Raw genomic sequence first — 21,225 nt, 5'->3', positions numbered from 1 at the left:
TAAGAGGCTCTGGAATATACATTCCTTGTCTTAGAGACACTAAAATGTATCTGAGAAATATACAAAGAAATAAACAGATATATAATTGTGAAATATAGAACCATACAACAGCGAAATCTATACAAAATGTATACAACATTAAATACATAATTAAATACATTCAATGCAATCAATATAGAGAAATATTCAAAGATTTATGTGAATTAAATCCATGTCCTGACAATAGACCTGAATGCCCCTAGTTATAATGGAATAGGCCTATAGTAGGTAGGTCACCTGCAGGTGAAAAGGGGAAGGCGGCCATCACTATTAAGGTTAAAAGATAGGTTTGCAAAAATGTAATAAAAACGTTAAGTATATTTGATACAAAAATATTTTAATTGTATTTTATAAAAAGGATTTAAGGTCTACATTAAGGCCAAGAGGAGATGTAACATTCCTTGTGCTCATGGCAGAACGACTGTACCACACACAGGCTTGTCAATGCATGTGGTTGTCAACCTGCAAGTTGAACCAAATTGACCCTTATGGGTCCATTTGTACACGGGGGTCCTTGCAAATAAAACATTTGAGAACCACTAGTAGCCTACTACTTGGCCTCCTAATGTCATGGTAAAGAGTACGTGTCATATTCTGACATTCAAAACAATAACATTATAAAGGTGAGTGTGCCTGGGCCATAGAGTATAAAGAAGGATAGAGACTGAACTGGCGAAGCTCCGCCCCCCGCTATATATGTCAGTGGAAGTTGCTCAGTGGCGTTTTGAAGCACCCGGAAGAACCGTCTCAAAACGTCTACTTCCGCATTTGACCACCACATTTTGGTGGTCAAATGCGGAAGTGCTACCGAGTGCTCAATGTTAAAGCCCAGCTGCATGGGGTTTCCTGGTCATGAATCCACGGGTCCACCTGTAGTCCCTCCTCTTACCACTAGGGCCCAGTGCTTCAACGTTGAAGAGCCTCACTGGGGCCTTGGCCTGGGCGGCTAGTATAGCGGTCCGGGCACTATAAGCTGCTAAGCCTGACAGCCTGACAGCGTGTCGCGGGTTCGACCCAGCGTGCCGCGTATCACCCCCCAACTCTCTCCCCATTTCCTGTCACCATACTGTACACCAGGGTTCCCCAATAGGCGGCCCGCAGAGCGCCCCCTTGCGGCCCGCGGAAGAATTTCAAAAAAAAAAAAAAAATCTTTTTGGGAGGGGGTCCCAGATATAAATGGCATTAAATGGGGGTCAGTAGCCTATGCATGTCAAACTGGGCATCCTTTTCAAATGGGGTCTTGCCCTGAAAATGAATTTTCAGGGCAAGACCTCGACCTCACGCGTGCGGACTCGGCCCCCAGCCTGGTACCCTAGTCAAAATATGGCCCTTGAGGAAAATTAATTGGGGAACCCTGCTCCACCGCATTCAAAATGTACTTGAGTAAAGTCCATATAATTCAACATATCTCCTTTTTTCTTTTTAAAGATTTGTTTTTGGCTTTTCTGCCTTTATTGATAGTATCAAGTGAAGATAGACAGGAAAGAGAGAGAGAGAGAGAGAGAGAGAGAGAAGGGGAGAGACACGCAACAAAGGTTGTCATGACTCGAACACGCAACGCGATAGGCCCTATCTCTTATTCTTGGACAAATGTGCACTGTGTGAAGCCTATAGGTCTGGCCTGTCTGGCCTACTTATACAAGTCAAGTGTATCCCAAGGCCTGTTCTTAACTGTATTCAAAAGCTAGGTGAAGTGCCACCAAGATTACAATTATTTTGTTATATGGTTCCTGCAGGACTGTCCTGACTTGTTCCTGGTGTAATCTGTAAAAGGGGTTTTGTTGATGGGCCAGGAGCAAATTGTTGATCAAATTGCCTTCAGAGAGGCCTCTCTTCTTCACCTCTATGCCTGTAAACTACCACTACTTTATGAGAATTCAGTCAGTTGGTCCGGTCATTATACGTGTGGATGGTCATTTTGGGGCCCACTGCCACTTGCTGGCAGCGGAAGCCTTGTACTCTGTCTGCTAATAAATGACCATCTGAGCCTGAGGAAACATCAAGCAGCTGTCTGCTGTCTCAACTTTCTCTCAGTTTTTAGTCAAGTCTCGGTACAAGGACTCGAGTCGGGGGTGTCCTGTTTTACAAGTTTTCAAATGTGAAAATAGCAGATCTACACGTTCACAATGTGTCGCATCGCGACGCATTGTGAGTTTATAGATCTGCTATTTCCAAATGGGCGAAATGTATATAGGACTGAAGTGAAGTAACTAGTAACTAAAGTTGTCAAATAATTATAGTGGTGTGAAAGTATACAATATTTAATTGCCTCTGAAATGTAGTGGAGTAGAAGTTAAAGTACAGAAAATTGGACTTACTAAAGTAAAGTACTTAAGTGGTACTTAAGTAAATGTACTTAGTTACTTTCCGCCACTGGTGTACGGAGGTATTGATGACCCCACCTGCCCGAGGTCTAGGTTTATACTTGCTATTCTATTGATTGAAGCACATCTCATCGACATTGGAGAACATCACGTTTTCTATATCAAACCTTTTATTTACTTTTGTATCTGTTATGACTCACATACCCGTGACCATAGCATCATGGCAAGGTCACATTGTTGTTTTGTTGAGCACAGAATTGCATGAAAGGTGTGAGCTCAGCCTTAGGCTGAGCTCACACCTTTCATGCAATTCTCTGCTCGTTGGATGCTCGTTGGATGCATGTTGTGTTGTGTCATGGCCGCCCAATGTATTACCAATGGGAGTCACGTGCTTTGACCCAACATTGTGTTGTGTGAGGGGGAGGGGCGCAGTCGTGCGCCCCTCCCCCTCACACAACACAATGTTGGGTCAAACCATGTGACCTCCATTGGAAATACATTGGGCGGCCATGACACAACCCAACGAGCATCCAACGAGCACGAGAATTGCATGAAAGGTGTGAGCTCAGCCTTAGGCTGAGCTCACACCTTTCATGCAATTCTCTGTGCTCGTTGGGTGTTGTGTCATGGCCGCCCAGCGGCCCAATGCATTTCCAATGGAGGTCACATGGTTTGACCCAACATTGTGTTGTGTGAGGGGGAGGGGCGCAGTCGTCCCCTTCACGCAGTCGTCCCCCTCACGCAGTCGTCCGCCCCTCCCCCTCCCCCTCACCCCTCACATACATTGGGCGGCCATGACACAACACAACATGCATCCAACAAGCATCCAACGAGCACAGAATTGCATGAAAGGTGTGAGCTCAGCCTAAGGCTGAGCTCACACCTTTCATGCAATTCTTGGCCGCCCAATGTATTTCCAATGGAGGTCACATGGTTTGACCCAACATTGTGTTGTGTGAGGGGGAGGGGCGCACGACTGCGCCCCTCCCCCTCACACAACACAATGTTGGGTCAAACCATGTGACCTCCATTGGAAATGCATTGGGCCGCTGGGCGGCCATGACACAACACCCAACGAGCACAGAGAATTGCATTAACCGTGTGAGTGCACCCTAAGGCTGAGCTCACACCTTTCATGCAATTCTCGTGCTCGTTGGATGCTCGTTGGATGCATGTTGTGTTGTGTCATGGCCGCCCAATGTATTTCCAATGGAGGTCACATGGTTTGACCCAACATTGTGTTGTGTGAGGGGGAGGGGCGGACGACTGCGCCCCTCCCCCTCACACAACACAATGTTGGGTCAAACCATGTGACCTCCATTGGAAATGCATTGGGCCGCTGGGCGGCCATGACACAACACCCAACGAGCACGAGAATTGCATGAAAGGTGTGAGCTCAGCCTTAGGCTGAGCTCACACCTTTCCCAACACAACACCCAACGAGCACGAGAATTGCATGAAAGGTGTGAGCTCAGCCTTAGGCTGAGCTCACACCTTTCATGCAATTCTCGTGCTCGTTGGGTGTTGTGTCATGGCCGCCCAGCGGCCCAATGCATTTCCAATGGAGGTCACATGGTTTGACCCAACATTGTGTTGTGTGAGGGGGAGGGGCGCACGACTGCGCCCCTCCCCCTCACACAACACAATGTTGGGTCAAACCATGTGACCTCCATTGGAAATACATTGGGCGGCCATGACACTACCCAACGAGCATCCAACGAGCACAAGAATTGCATTAACCGTGTGAGTGCACCCTTACTCTTATTTGTAACGAAGTAGTTCTAAATTGCAGTATTGGTACTTTTACTTAAGTAAAACAATTGAGTACTTTTTTCCACCACAACACAACTAACTGACTTCAGTACCACACAGTGAACTGACACAGCAACACAACACAACTAACTGACTTCAGTACCACACAGTGAACTGACACAGCAACACAACACAACTAACTGACTTCAGTACCACACAGTGAACTGACACAGCAACACAACACAACTAACTGACTTCAGTACCACACAGTGAACTGACACAGCAACACAACACAACTAACTGACTTCAGTACCACACAGTGAACTGACACAGCAACACAACACAACTAACTGACTTCAGTACCACACAGTGAACTGACACAGCAACACAACACAACTAACTGACTTCAGTACCACACAGTGAACTGACACAGCAACACAACACAACTAACTGACAGTTAACACAAGGTCAAATAGACACACACAAGACTAAATACACACATGAACTAGTACTGACAACAAGTAGTGCATATACAGAATGACTAACAACTACTACATGAAATACACACATAAATGACTAGTACTTCAAATATAGGGTACACAGTTATTTTGTTCTGGTCTCTGTTGATCCTTTATAACTCTCCAACTCTTCTTTTCTTTTGTCAGGAACTGAGAGAGGTGAGTCAATCTGTTCTGCTTCTGTTCAGTTTAACACATGACAACTAGTAGGCCTATACTTCAAATACTGTATATGTATATGTGTGTGTGTGTGTGTGTGTGTGTGTGTGTGTGTGTGTGTGTGTGTGTGTGTGTGTGTGTGTGTGTGTGTGTGTGTGTGTGTGTGTGTGTGTGTGTGTCAATATGTTCTGCTGTTCATGTACAGTAGTACATATACACAAAATGACTAACTCCTACTACATGAAATACACACATAAATGACTAGTACTTCAAATATAGGGTACACAATTATTTTGTTCTGGTCTCTGTTGAGCCTTTATAACTCTCCAACTCTTCTTTTCTTTTTTCAGGAACTGAGAGAGGTGAGTCAATCTGTTCTGCTTCTGTTCAGTTTAACACATGACAACTAGTAGGCCTATACTTCAAATACTGTATACACATAAACACGTAAACATTGTTGTGGGTCTCTGTTGAGCCTTTATAACACCAACTTTATAAAGGCTCAACTTTTCAACATCTCTTCATATAATTGGTCCTCAATAATGTTCATGATAAAACACCACCATTTTTTTCCTACTCAGTCAGTGTCTCATAGGAGGGCTTTGGGCAGTTCGGACACCCGTCCACCATTGACATCATCATTAGGCAGAATTATTTTTAAACAAGATTTGTTTTAAAATATATAGATTTGTATTATCGTGAGAACGATGGCTTCAACTTTTGCATTGCAACTTTTCTGGAAAAGAAAGCCTGCCGTTTCTATTAGCTTGGATTCTCCATCAATGATGTCCCTGGTGGACGCGTTTCTGAACTGCCCACAGCCTTCCTATGAGACTTCTTATGAGACTGAGGTTAGGGTTAAGGTTAGTTTTAGATTAAGATTTAGTGAGATTATAGGGGTTTAGGCATAATTTTGACTGAGATTGTGTGTGTGTGTGTCTGTGTGTGTGTGTGCGTGCGTGCGTGCGTGCGTGCGTGCGTGCGTGCGTGCGTGCGTGCGTGCGTGCGTGCGTGCGTGCGAAGTGAAGTATATACAGTATATGTGCGAATGAAGTATGTATATGTCTGGTCTCTGTTGATCCTTTATAACTCTCCAACTCTTATTTTCTTTTTTCAGGAAATGAGAGAGGTGACTCGGGTGAGTCAATCTGTTCTGCTTCTGTTCAGTTTAACAAAATGACAACTAGTAGGCCTATACTTCAAATACTGTATATACACATAAACACATACATGCATACTTCAAGTGTGTGTGTGTGTGTGTGTGTGTGTGTGTGTGTGTGTGTGTGTGTGTGTGTGTGTGTGTGTGTGTGTGTGTGTGTGTGTGTGTGCGTGCGTGCGTGCATGCGTGCGTGCGTGTGGTTGAGTATAGTGTGTACGGTATGTTGAGTATGCATGTACTGTAACAGAAGGGCACAATGCTTGAACAGGAAGCTCTATTTCAAATTAAAAGCTAGACTCTATTTCAAGTTAAAAGCATATGGAAATGCCACAGGTCTACTTCTGAACTGAGGTGTTTGTGTTTGTTTTGGGTTATTTTCATTGATTGCTATTTGTACCTGTGCAATAGCTTGATGAGTTGGCATGCTTGGCTCTCAAACCAACCCAATGTGTTCAAATCATAGGTTTAAATCCCATGGGGGATTTTTTTCCCTTATTATTATTTTTTTGGTATGGGCTTTTAGGAGGGGCTTTTGAGGGTTTGTGTAAACACAAACATTGTCCTAACACAAATTAAATGCCATTGACAACGAATGGCCAGTTTTGAGTTTTTGTGTAAACACAAACATTGCATAACCGTAACCACAAACATTGCGTAACCGTAAACACAAACATTGCGTAACCGTAAACACAAACATTGCGTAACCGTAAACACAAACATTGAAGACGAAGGTGAGGACGCAGATTGTGATTGGCCAGATTGAAATGATGTATGATGATGTACGATGATAAGAGCGCCCCTCACTTCACACGGGTGTGATTTGTAGATAATAAACTATAATTATAACGATATAATTAAATAATACTACAGAGAAGGATATACCCTATTGGCCTGAATTTAATACTATGTTTGTTTGTTTTTTCCAATGGAAATATCCCACAAAAAATGGGGTCGTACTGTAATCGGGTACTAGACTGTTTATGTTTTTGAGTGGTGTAAACCACTCCTACAACTGGCTTTTGTGTGCAGAAAAAAATGAGCATGGTTGCTATGTTCAAAATAATTTCTGACGTAATTAAATCACACCCGGGTGAACTGGATGACCGTAGCAACCATGGTCATTTTCTCTGCACAAAAAAAGCCAGTTGTGAAATCACATCCAGGTGTGATTTCATTACGTCAGATCAGAGCTGATCAGGCTATATAATACCTTACCTTATATAATACCTCACATCGGACAAAAACTCCAGCTGAATCAACTTCATGGTCACAAATCATCACATCAGAAGACGAGTCTACCTAGCCAAAGATCTTTAACGTCAGACATTACGTCAGACCACAGCTGATCATGCTATATAAAACCTTACACCACTCAGTTCACACGGGTGTGATTTTTTTCCCACAAATGAGTCTTGAAAAATGTGTGTCGTCTTATAATCAGAGTCATCTTATATTCGGCCCAATACGGGTAATTGAGACTTGCTAGTCTGTTCAATGGCTTGATGAGTAGCCATGCTTTGTGATTAAAGTCTCACTAAGAACAGTAGGGTTTTCTTTTCTTTTTTTTTTGTTTAGACCTGGCCGGCTTTTTTCGGTTAAGGTTATAGGCATAAGTTTACTGAGGTTAGGGTTAAAGGAGAATTCCATGCTAGAAGGCTTTCTTACCTTTCTTTGTAGTCGTTATATCCCCACCAAAGAGGTCCAGGTGTTATTTTGTGCAAAAACTCCTTATTGGCTATTTCCCCTACCATAAGCCCTCAATGAATTGCATTGAATTGAATGGGAATTGAATGGGGCTATGGGGTGTTGTGCTAATTCGCTTATTTCCATCAAAATAAGTAGTAAAGTGTGCCGCTTGGGATATTATTTACATTATGAAGAGAGGATATATGCAAAAAGATTATAATTTTGAGTGATGGAAATAAGCGAATTAGCACAACACCCCATAGCCCCATTCAATTCAATGCAATTCATTTAGGGCTTATGGTAGGGGAAATAGCCAATAAGGAGCTTTTGCACAAAATAACACCTGGACCAGCTCTTTGGTGGGGATGTAACAACTACAAAGAAAGGTAAGAAAGCCTTTTAGTATGGAATTCTCCTTTAAGGTAAGTTTTAGATACATTTAGTGAGATTATAGGGGTTTAGACATAATTTTGACTGAGATTGTGTGTGTGTGTGTGTGTGTGTGTTTGTGTGTGTGTGTGTGTGTGTGTGTGCGTGCGTGCGTGCGTGCGTGCGTGCGTGCGTGCGTGCGTGCGTGCGTGCGTGCGTGCGTGCGTGCGTGCGTGCGTGCGTGCGTGCGTGCGTGCGTGCGAAGTGAATTATATACAGTATATGTGCGAATTAAGTATGTATGTATGTCTGGTCTCTGTTGATCCTTTATAACTCTCCAACTCTTCTTTTCTTTTGTCAGGAACTGAGAAAGGTGAGTCAATCTGTTCTGCTTCTGTTCAGAGTGTGTGTGTGTGTGAGTGTGTGAGTGTGTGCCTGCGTGCGTGCGTGCGTGCGTGCGTGCGTGCGTGCGTGCGTGCGTGCGTGCGTGCGACGAAGGTGAGGACGCAGATTGTGATTGGCCAGATTGAAATGATGTATGATGATGAAACGATGATAAGAGCGCCCCTCACTTCACACGGGTGTGATTTGTAGATAATAAACTATAATTATAATGATATAATTAAATAATACTACAGAGAATGATATACCCTATTTGGCCTGAATTTAATAATATGTTTGTTTGTTTTTTCCCAAAAAACATTAGGTCGTACTGTAATCGGGTACTAGACTGTTTGACAGTCAATGTTTTTTTCCACAAATGAGTCTTGAAAAATGTGGGTCGTCTTATAATCAGAGTCATCTTATATTCGGCCCAATACGGGTAATTGAGCGTGAGAGGACTTGCTAGCCTGTACAATGGCTTGATGAGTAGCCATGCTTTGTGATTAAAGTCTCACTAAGAACAGTAGGGTTTTCTTTTCTTTTCTTTTTTTAGTTATGGTATGCTGGCTTTTTTCGGTTAAAGGACCACTTCACCACTTTTCAACATCTCTTCATATAATTGGTCCTCACTAATGTTCATGATAAAACACCACCATTTTTTCCTATACTCATGATAAAACACCACAACTGTTTCTCATAGGAGGGCTTTTGGCAGTTCGGACACCCGTCCACCAGTGACGTGTGTGTGTGTGTGTGTGTGTGTGTGTGTGTGTGTGTGTGTGTGTGTGTGTGTGTGTGTGTGTGTGCGTGCGTGCGTGCGTGCGTGCGTGCGTGCGTGCGTGCGTGCGTGCGTGCGTGCGTGCGTGCGTGCGTGCGTGCAAAGTGAAGTATATACATTATATGTGCGAATGAAGTATGTATGTATGTATGATTGTATGTATGTATGTATATATCTATTATACATTTGAAAAGGTGTGCCCAAAGCCCAAACCACGAAAAGAAAGTCACCAGCTACTACGTCACTGACACGCTGCAACACGCTGCAACACACACTGCAACAACACACTAACACGTCACACACTTACCCTCCGCGTCGTTCGTTCCCTATCTCCTCATGTCGCGCCGCACGGCCGCACTCAACACCACCCGCGTAAAAATTGTCATCGCACTGCCACTAAAGCCGGCTCCCGTCCACACTCGCAAACAATATCAATATCAATAATAAACACAAACACGCCACAAGCACCGACACCCCCGCCTAATTTGTTGCCACGTCTATGAAAACAAGCACAGAAAAAATGCCATTCAACACGCTACTTACACACACTACCACTCGCTTACAATACGCGGACCTGGCAACACTACATTCCCTCTCCCATTTGCTCACAGCCCACCACGTGACCCACACAGGGAGGGAGACGATTGCGTGATGCTTCTATGTACAGGATTCTATAGGTCACCACTTTTGGTGTGACACACACACGGCTTCTGTTTACTATGCGTTGTCAACACGTGCTGAGTTGACAAACATTGACCGATTTCGGAGAAGACTGATAGTTTATCCTTTAGTAATTAGGCTGTGGAAGTATTCACACTAGGCAACTTTTGCATTTATTGGGATTGCCAATTTGGGGAGAAAAGGAGGAGGAGGAGGTGATCAAGCTCCACAACACCACATTGGTACGTAGGCTCAAGGCTGCATTTATTTTCCTTCTTTTTCCTCTCGAGGGTGCATGGGATGATGTGAACCCCTCCAGCAGGCTAGGGAGCACCGCTCCGGTTCGCGGAAAATGATCGCGGGGTGCGGGTTGCCAGGTTTTTTTATAAGTAAAGTATTTACATTCAATTAAAAAAAAATATATATATAATACATTTTAATTTACGTCATATTTAGCGGCATTTCGACCTAATTTCTCTGTTCTTTGTCCATGGCAAATATTGAGACGTGTGGGGACTAAAGCTGTATATAGGAGGGCCCTCAAACACATTATTTGATAACTTTTCATCGTGCTCCTAAAAAGAAATTTGTGCTACTAGCCGCGATTACATACACAGTTAAAATAATACGAAATTTGCGCCAACGACTGCGTCGACACCTGGCGTGGAACAAACGGGACGAACCGAGGCGCATATATGGATAACAACAACAACACTACACGCGCGCTGCAACACAAAACAGCTGCATACAACGCGTGTCACTGTGCACTTCTGTATCTGTGGACTTCTGTATCGCAACGCGGGGCAACGCAACTCTGGGATGAGCGGGCCGAAGGCCCGCGAAATTCTAGTGTATATACATACATAGTGATGTACCTAAATGTCTGGTCTCTGTTGAGCCTTTATAACTCTCCAACTCTTCTTTTCCTTTGTCAGGATCTGGATCGAGTGTATAAGGTGAGTCAATCTGTTCTGCTTCTGTTCAGTTTAACAAATGACAACTAGTAGGCCTATATTTCAAATACTGTATATACACATAAACACGTAAACATTGTTGTGGGTCTCTGTTGAGCCTTTATAACACCAACTCTTCATTATTTTGTCAGGATACCACAATAATTTGGCAGGTGAGTCAATATGTTCTGCTGTCCAGTTTAACGAATGGCTAACTACTAGTAGGGTACTTCAAATATACACAATAACACATGAACTCCAGCACAACACCATGCAGCACAAATGTGCAGTAGTAGCCTACATATACACAGAATGACTAACTACTACATGAAATACACACATAAAGGACTAGTACTTCAAATATAGGGTAGACAATTATTTTTTGAGCCTTTATAACTCTCCAACTCTTCTTTTCTTTTGTTAGCATCTGGATGCGGTGAGTCAATCTGTTCTGCTTATGTTCAGTTTAACACATGACAACTAGTAGGCCTAGACTTCAAATACTGTAAACACATAAACACGTAAACATTGTTGTGGGTCTCTTTTGAGCCTTTATAACACCAACTCTTCATTATTTTGTCAGGTTACCACAGAAGTTGAGCAGGTGAGTCAATATGTTCTGCTGTCCAGTTTAACGAAAATTAAACACATGAACTCCAGCACAACACCAGCACAAATGTAAGGCAACATTTGTGCTGGCCTTTGTTGATCCTTCTAAAACGGTTAATCCCAATACTTGATTCTGATTGGCTGCTTACCGTCACGTGACCGGTGTAAATTTCACCGATAACCCACACCTTCAATCACTTTATATCATTCGCAGCTGATTCCGCATCTCTGTAGCTGTACTGGGGAAGGGGAGCGCTTGATTGCCTTACAAACCCATGCCGTGCGGGCGCCTAACCACCGCCCGGCTCATATGACTGTGAATGTGTGGCTCCAGGCAGCCCCGTAAAGACATCAAGCGCTATTCTCCCGTCACATAGCCTACTTGCCGAGCACAACAAGGAAGTGATGTGGCCCCAGCTAACCTGGTATTTTACAATGGCTGGGGGGTAGAAGACCCTCCGCTCCACGTCGGGTCTGCCTACGCCCCCAGCCATTGTAAAATACCCGGTAACCTGAGACCTCTCGTGGCTTATTGCTTAAATCTACTGCATCTGCAACAGGCTGTGAGTTTGTAGATCAGCTATTTTTAGTGCATTACACTATTGCACAACAAAGCATCATTAGTGCTCCTCCTGAGCTGCAGTCAGTGGTGTAATGTAACTAAATACATTTACTCTAGTACTGTAGGCTACTTAAATACTTTGAGGAACTTTTACTTTACAGTATTATTTACAATTTCCAGTATACTTTTACTTCTACTCCACTACATCTCAGAGGTACTTTTACTCCACTGCAATTATTTGAAACCTTTAGTTACTAGATACTTTGTAGATTGTGATTATTATACAAAACAAACTAACCACTTCAGCTATGTATACATTTTGGCCATTTGATTATTTTTTTTCATTGCATACATTTGAAAACTTGTGAAATGGGACATTCTGCATAATGACTACTTTCTACTTTTGGTACTTTAACCCTAGAACACTAAACATGTTTTTTGTTACACCATCACTAAACACTGGTATATTTTACCCAAGAAAAAAATATTCCATAACAAATATTTCTCATCAAAATATATTGCAATATTAATAATAATTAATATTTCATCATGACTTATCAACAAAAAAACGAAAAAGTATTAAAATAGTATTTTAAAAATATTCCTAAAAAAAAGATAAATGAAGTTGGGAACTTCTCCTTTGGTCCACCCATTTCTAGGACATGTGAGAATGGTCCAGTGAAGACAAACATACAATAAAAGTCCATTGTGGGTGTGTGGGATTTTTCTCTATCACACTATCACTAAAGACGGGTGAAATTCACCCGAACACCTGCCTGTAGTTTTTCTAGGGATGTGGACAGGGAAACAAAGCTACCTTCTATGATGTTGTAACAATCGCCCTTTGTCCATTAGGGAAAATGATTAACTAAGGAAAAAAATAAGTGGGATCGTAGGGTTATAGTTTGTATATTTATATAGAGATGCCACAAAAGGTAACTGACAAAATAAAACGGTTCACAATGAAATCTGTTACTTTTCTCATAGGAAAGAATACTATTCTACAAATAGTCAGTGTGAAGTTGCCCGAACGGCCAAGGCTCCAAAAACAGTCAGTGATGCTTTGTATGGCTTTTATTTCTCCCACTCCAGCTCCAGTGCAGATATTCACAATAACAAAAATATCAAACAGCAAAAATCATACTGGCCAAAAATCCAAAACAAAGAACTCAAAAATACTTAATGGCAAACTTAGGACAAAGGAAAAATAACAAAAACTGAACTAGGCTACGCCCATGAAATGGGCCCTAGCAGCTCTCTCAATGGGCTGTCAGCATGTTGCCTGCCCGAGCATAACCCACTAGCTCTGCCTGCAGTCTCCCTTTTATATGAGAGAATCCTACCACTCACAGAGAAGCAATTAAATCTAAACAGCTTATCTACAAGCTCACCGATATCCGCTGAACATGACTACATGTTAGATGTAGATGTTCTACATAAACACGTAAACATTGTTGTGGGTCTCTGTTGAGCCTTTATAACACCAACTCTTCATTATTTTGTCAGGATACCACAATAATTTGGCAGGTGAGTCAATATGTTCTGCTGTCCAGTTTAACGAATGGCTAACTACTAGTAGGGTACTTCAAATATACACAATAACACATGAACTCCAGCACAACACCATGCAGCACAAATGTGCAGTAGTAGCCTACATATACACAGAATGACTAACTACTACATGAAATACACACATAAAGGACTAGTACTTCAAATATAGGGTAGACAATTATTTTTTGAGCCTTTATAACTCTCCAACTCTTCTTTTCTTTTGTTAGCATCTGGATGCGGTGAGTCAATCTGTTCTGCTTATGTTCAGTTTAACACATGACAACTAGTAGGCCTAGACTTCAAATACTGTAAACACATAAACACGTAAACATTGTTGTGGGTCTCTTTTGAGCCTTTATAACACCAACTCTTCATTATTTTGTCAGGTTACCACAGAAGTTGAGCAGGTGAGTCAATATGTTCTGCTGTCCAGTTTAACGAAAATTAAACACATGAACTCCAGCACAACACCAGCACAAATGTAAGGCAACATTTGTGCTGGCCTTTGTTGATCCTTCTAAAACGGTTAATCCCAATACTTGATTCTGATTGGCTGCTTACCGTCACGTGACCGGTGTAAATTTCACCGATAACCCACACCTTCAATCACTTTATATCATTCGCAGCTGATTCCGCATCTCTGTAGCTGTACTGGGGAAGGGGAGCGCTTGATTGCCTTACAAACCCATGCCGTGCGGGCGCCTAACCACCGCCCGGCTCATATGACTGTGAATGTGTGGCTCCAGGCAGCCCCGTAAAGACATCAAGCGCTATTCTCCCGTCACATAGCCTACTTGCCGAGCACAACAAGGAAGTGATGTGGCCCCAGCTAACCTGGTATTTTACAATGGCTGGGGGGTAGAAGACCCTCCGCTCCACGTCGGGTCTGCCTACGCCCCCAGCCATTGTAAAATACCCGGTAACCTGAGACCTCTCGTGGCTTATTGCTTAAATCTACTGCATCTGCAACAGGCTGTGAGTTTGTAGATCAGCTATTTTTAGTGCATTACACTATTGCACAACAAAGCATCATTAGTGCTCCTCCTGAGCTGCAGTCAGTGGTGTAATGTAACTAAATACATTTACTCTAGTACTGTAGGCTACTTAAATACTTTGAGGAACTTTTACTTTACAGTATTATTTACAATTTCCAGTATACTTTTACTTCTACTCCACTACATCTCAGAGGTACTTTTACTCCACTGCAATTATTTGAAACCTTTAGTTACTAGATACTTTGTAGATTGTGATTATTATACAAAACAAACTAACCACTTCAGCTATGTATACATTTTGGCCATTTGATTATTTTTTTTCATTGCATACATTTGAAAACTTGTGAAATGGGACATTCTGCATAATGACTACTTTCTACTTTTGGTACTTTAACCCTAGAACACTAAACATGTTTTTTGTTACACCATCACTAAACACTGGTATATTTTACCCAAGAAAAAAATATTCCATAACAAATATTTCTCATCAAAATATATTGCAATATTAATAATAATTAATATTTCATCATGACTTATCAACAAAAAAACGAAAAAGTATTAAAATAGTATTTTAAAAATATTCCTAAAAAAAAGATAAATGAAGTTGGGAACTTCTCCTTTGGTCCACCCATTTCTAGGACATGTGAGAATGGTCCAGTGAAGACAAACATACAATAAAAGTCCATTGTGGGTGTGTGGGATTTTTCTCTATCACACTATCACTAAAGACGGGTGAAATTCACCCGAACACCTGCCTGTAGTTTTTCTAGGGATGTGGACAGGGAAACAAAGCTACCTTCTATGATGTTGTAACAATCGCCCTTTGTCCATTAGGGAAAATGATTAACTAAGGAAAAAAATAAGTGGGATCGTAGGGTTATAGTTTGTATATTTATATAGAGATGCCACAAAAGGTAACTGACAAAATAAAACGGTTCACAATGAAATCTGTTACTTTTCTCATAGGAAAGAATACTATTCTACAAATAGTCAGTGTGAAGTTGCCCGAACGGCCAAGGCTCCAAAAACAGTCAGTGATGCTTTGTATGGCTTTTATTTCTCCCACTCCAGCTCCAGTGCAGATATTCACAATAACAAAAATATCAAACAGCAAAAATCATACTGGCCAAAAATCCAAAACAAAGAACTCAAAAATACTTAATGGCAAACTTAGGACAAAGGAAAAATAACAAAAACTGAACTAGGCTACGCCCATGAAATGGGCCCTAGCAGCTCTCTCAATGGGCTGTCAGCATGTTGCCTGCCCGAGCATAACCCACTAGCTCTGCCTGCAGTCTCCCTTTTATATGAGAGAATCCTACCACTCACAGAGAAGCAATTAAATCTAAACAGCTTATCTACAAGCTCACCGATATCCGCTGAACATGACTACATGTTAGATGTAGATGTTCTATTTTAGTCTAAACATCCTTTGGGTTTGCAATCATCTCCACCGATAATAGTAATACTTTGCTCATCAACACTGTGGAACACCCCTACTCCTCAACAGTACTTGGCCCCTTCCCCCCTGTCTTAAGCTGACTGGCTGAGCCCTGCTCTGGTTCAGCAGTTCAGAGTCTGACAGAAGAGTGCCAGCACTGGAGAGGCCATACCAGTGCCAATGAGCTAACCACAGGTTTCAATAAACAATAAACATTGTACATCATTATGACTTGTGAATAAATAGTGAAATGCATTCATCAACAGTATTGACATTACATCATCTCCCACAGTCTGTGTGGTGTGTGCGTGCGTGCAATGTCCTTAATCAGAGTGTGTGTGTATATAGGGCACGGGCTGCCCCGTGACAGTCAGCATCACATGTCACATTTCACTTCATAAAAACAATAACATGTATAGGAACAATAAAGCAGAATAACCTCATAATGTCACTGAGCATCATGAAGCTACTGAAAGACCCACCCACCTCAGACATCAGCAACATTATGATGTCACTGAGCATCATGAAGCTACTGAAAGACCCATCCACCTCAGACATCAGCAACATTATGATGTCACTGAGCATCAAGAAGCTACTGAAAGACCCATCCACCTCAGACATCAGCAACATTATGATGTATCACTGAGCATCATGAAGCTACTGAAAGACCCATCCACCTCAGACATCAGCAACATTATGAAAATTACAAAAATATAAGTGTCCGGGTGAAAATCACCCGTGTTTAGTGTTCTAGGGTTAAGTACTTTTGATACCAATACATTTGTACTTTTACTCAAGTACATTTAGATTTTCTGACATTGCAGTATTGATACTTTTACTTGATTGGCTGAGCACGGAATGCGATGTATGATGATGTATGATGCTAATTAAGCTTCCACCTTTTCCAGCTTTTCCATCCACCACCAGCTGTCTAAAAACTCGGAAGAGACGCCGCCGGAAGACTACAGCGAAGACTACCTTTGGATGGAGTATGGACCTTAGAGTATATATGACACCCCGACAGACGACGTCACACTGATAAGAAACAGCATGTGCGCGCATACCGGCAGCAGAAGAACCCTTCCTCTCGTAAGATGCAATGGAAAAAAAATGCCCCATCAAACTTTCAGTTGCTGTTGGGAATTGATTACATGAAACAGTCACCCGTGTGCCCAGACCCCATGTTTGTAAACAAAAATTTGGTCTATAGATCTAAATGTTATGATTAAAATGTTCTATATGTCAGCTTAATACATTGAAATAAGCTTCAGGTTATGAGAAGATGTCTGATTTATTTTTTTCTTTCTTTTTATTTTTACAATGTGGTACAATGTGTCAATAATACATATTTATGTTGTTTTTTCTTTCATATTTCTGCTGTTGAGAAGAAACCACCCAACTCCAAAATGTTCCTTTTTTAGAAAATGAAAAATTAAGAAAACCTTAAAATTTGAAAACAAAGCAATACAACAAAGCAATACAACAAAGCAATACTACCTCATCAAACTTGGTGTTGTGATGTTATATAATAAAACAAAAAAACGACCAAACATTTGTTTGATTGCGTTTGATACATGTGAATATGGCCTAATAAGGCCTCATTCAAATGTATCAAACACCAATCAAGCAAATGTTTGGTCGTTTTTTGTTTTTTTAGGCCACCACAATGCTTTTCCAATGGGAGTCACATGGTTTGACCAAACATTTGTGTTCGATTGCTGATTGCTGGCAGTGTTCTGCCCCTGCCCTTTCATCAAACAAAAATGTTTGGTCAAACCATTTGACTCCCATTGGAAAAGCATTGTGGTGGCCTACAAAAAACGACCAAACATTTGCTTGATTGGTGTTTGATCATTTTCAAAATCCACCTGTTGGTGGCGCTGTAACTGGCCAATGTGAAAAGGGTGGGATATATTCCTCAGCCTAGTAGCCTATGAAAGTCTGTGAAAGATTCCACGTAAGCTGCCTTCATGATTTGAGTCATTTTCAAAAATCCACCTGTTGGTGGCGCTGTAAGTCTGTGAAAGATTTCACAGACTCCAGGTCCCCAACTAAATCTTTAACTCTAACAAGTACTGTACTTTTAGGCAGACCTAGAATAGTACAACAATAGTACAACAACAACAACAACAACAACAACTAATTTCAGTAATGGAGGAATGGAACACCTTTCCAGAATGGAATTTCCAGAACAATGGAAGGGGGTGAGCCATTCATTATCCATACATAATTTTAATTTGACCAACAACAACAACAAACTGGTTCTAAATGTTCTCCTTTGACAAACAACATTGATTCTAAATGTTCTAATATGAGAAATAAGGTAACATAAACATGAAATAAACATGGGGCGAGATATCCATGCGTTGGGGCGAGATATCCACGCTTTGGGGGCGAGCTATCCACGGCTTGGGGCGAGCCGTCTTCACTTTTCGAAATTCCGGGGCGAGCCGTCTTCACTTTTCGAAATTCCGGGGCGAGCCGTCTTCACTTTTCGTGGACGCGAGTTGGCAAAGGGGCGAGATGACCTGTTACCCTAACCTGACTCCGCCAGATGGGGCAGCAGAGAGTATACTGGGTTTCCAGTGTACTCTCTGCTGCCCCATCTGGCGGAGTCAGGTTACTGCTACCCTGCCATCAGACTATAATGCAAATGCATAAGAACTGCCTCCCCAAAGTTTGCGTGTGGTCCTGGTAGTGTGTTTATGTCCACTTATGTGTTTACTGTTTTTTTTGTTTGTTCAGCTTGATTTATGTGTCACTCTATGCTGCTGTAGCGCTTCAATCTCCCTTCGGGGATTAATAAAGTATCTCATCTCATCTCATGGATGGATGGACATTTGAAAACTTGGGAAATGGGACAAGGACATTCTGCATTAGTAGACTGGCTGGCTGCTCCGACTTTCTAAAGTATGTAGAAATGCTATTTGTAAGTAGGCTACAAATAGCAAATTTTATTCAAGTAGGCCTACATTTTTAATTTTGGGCTTTTACTTGCACCAGAGTGTTTGTACATTGCTAATTACTTTTAGTAAAACATGTGAGTACTTTCCACACCACTTTGTTTCCAAACCCGCAGCAGTTTAACACTACCACTAGATGGCAGTGACGAGCGCAGTATCACCAATGAATGACGTAATGATTCTCAAAGTTAAAAGCCCTAGAAGTGTCTCTGCTTCTCGCCGGGCGCAGTGGCGTGCGCCTGTAATCCAAGCTACCGGGAGGCTGAGGCTGGCGGATCGTTTGAGCTCAGGAGTTCTGAGCTGCAGTGGACTAGTCTAGTTATAAGAATGTATATGCTACCATTCAATAAAAGTCACTGTATATTATTATAAACACTAGCTCAATTGAAGTCAAAATACTAGTTTGCTGCTGCAAACTTGTTTTAGCTGCCTTTAAGTATTGCTCACAAAAACCTCTGTACTCGTTTAGGATGGTGTGGCCTACCCAGAAATGTAAAACAGAATGCCTTCCTGCACTCATTCATAGATGTTAGCATGTACACAAGGGGTGCGTATGTGCTCTGATGTAATATTGATTGTGGCCAGAGGGTGGAATCAAATGATAAGATACAGTATAACACATGGGCTGTAATGAGTAGATGTCTCTGTCGGAGAATGAGAGTCAAGGAAAAGGACCGTATGCTACAGTAGGTTTTCCTTCAAGGAGCAGATAAGTCAAGGTCAATACAGTAGGTATACTCTTTCAAAGAGAAGATAAATCAAGGGCAATAATATGGTTGTTATAATCAAATTAAAATATATTTTCATAGTCTCTGTACTGTGTAAGAGATTTTCTTTAGTTAAAATAAGTGTTAAAAAACTCCATATTGTTGATAGCCTACTCATGGCTGTATAGTGTTTGCTGCAGTAATAGGACTACAGGAGTCTCCATGTCTCCAGCATTTTATTAAACAGAAAATGCATTTTCAGGAACCGAAATGATCGGAATCGGATCGGGAGAAAAAAAGTATCAATATTATATCCTTATACCCTGATATTAGACCGGATATTGGCTGTGATTTTGGATTTTGTACTATTGCACTATTATGCACCACAAAGCTGGAATAAAATTCCAGGTTACATTAGGAAATCCCCAACCATAGCTGTTTTTAAGTCCAATTTAACTCCAACAGTAGTGGCAACAGACGAAGCAGTGATCGTCTCAACCATTACTCTATGGCTCTGGTCTCAGCCACCGCGGTGTATTTTTTGACATACCGTTTTTCTCCAAAGTTGAATGTTGCCACTACTGTTGGAGCAGCCATAAACTACACAGGTGTATCCTGATGTTCTGGGCATGTGAGGCTGAGGGCGTGTTCTCTCCTCCGCGTCATTAGCACCCATACCATAGGTGGAGTTGGCGAAAGGGCCTTTCTGTGTGGAGTTTGCATGTTCTCGCCGTGTCTTGTGTAGTGAAATTCACTGGTCAATTAATAGTATGAAATTAAAGGGTCAGAGGCATTGCTTAAAAGGTGGTGGTGGTTGTGCTCTAAAACATGATCGGACAGGGGAGATGTACAATAATTATTAGTACAGGCCTGTGGTACAGTCGTTCTGCCAAGAGCACAAGGAATCAGACCATGGTTATACTGTTCTGTTACAAGGACAAACTGTGAGGAAAACTTGAAGTAAAAACTTCTATAGACTGAGACTTAGGGAAACATTTTTCCTTTTATTTTATCATGCTCATAAAGTGCTCTGTGCTCAAAGTGCAATTAAAAAGCAAACGTTTCGGTCCTAAGACCTTCGTCAGTGCTATATGATTTTCACAGACAAAGAACTTGCTATTAAAGAGCTCAAAGAATACAGCTCAGGTGCTGAGAATTATTATTATTACTGATGGTGGGGCGTGGACATTACAGAATAGATAGTTCATACAGTTATATAGGAAACATGAGTACTGCATACACCACATTTTGACAGTCTTATACAAAACACTTTTTGAAAATAACTTCTCTATAGGTAGCACTGGAGTGAGAGATCTTCGTTCAAGCCACCCGGATTGACAGACTGTAAATAAAAAATAAATCACCCCCTCTTCTAGATTTCTTAACTTGTTCAATAACTGTGAACGACAGATCTGCTATGTAGTGACCGGCTTCCATGAAATGTCTTGCGACAGGAGATTTGATATCATTGCATCTAATGGCACTCATGTGTTCTATGATGCGTGTGCGTACTGCCCTGGATGATTTGCCTACATACTGTAGATTGCATTTGCATGAAATCATGTAGACTACATTAGAAGAACTACAATTTACAAATTGTCTGATAGTGTATTGTT

General features: G+C 41.7%; 1 long non-coding RNA gene across 1 annotated transcript; it reads left to right on the top strand.

Annotated features, from left to right (window-relative positions):
* The first annotated feature begins 5,852 nt into the window (after nucleotides 1-5,852).
* Nucleotides 5,853-17,179, top strand: LOC306926762. Its single transcript, XR_013790429.1, has 7 exons — nucleotides 5,853-5,930; nucleotides 8,368-8,379; nucleotides 10,764-10,784; nucleotides 10,934-10,954; nucleotides 11,206-11,217; nucleotides 11,365-11,385; nucleotides 16,848-17,179. It is a non-coding gene; the product is annotated as an uncharacterized lncRNA (long non-coding RNA).
* The last annotated feature ends 4,046 nt before the right edge of the window (nucleotides 17,180-21,225 follow it).

This window comes from Electrona antarctica (assembly GCF_951216825.1).
Source record: "Electrona antarctica genome assembly, chromosome: 7".
NCBI lineage: Eukaryota > Metazoa > Chordata > Actinopteri > Myctophiformes > Myctophidae > Electrona > Electrona antarctica.
Note: the sequence above shows the minus strand (reverse complement) of the source record. Positions and strands in the feature narration are given on the sequence as shown.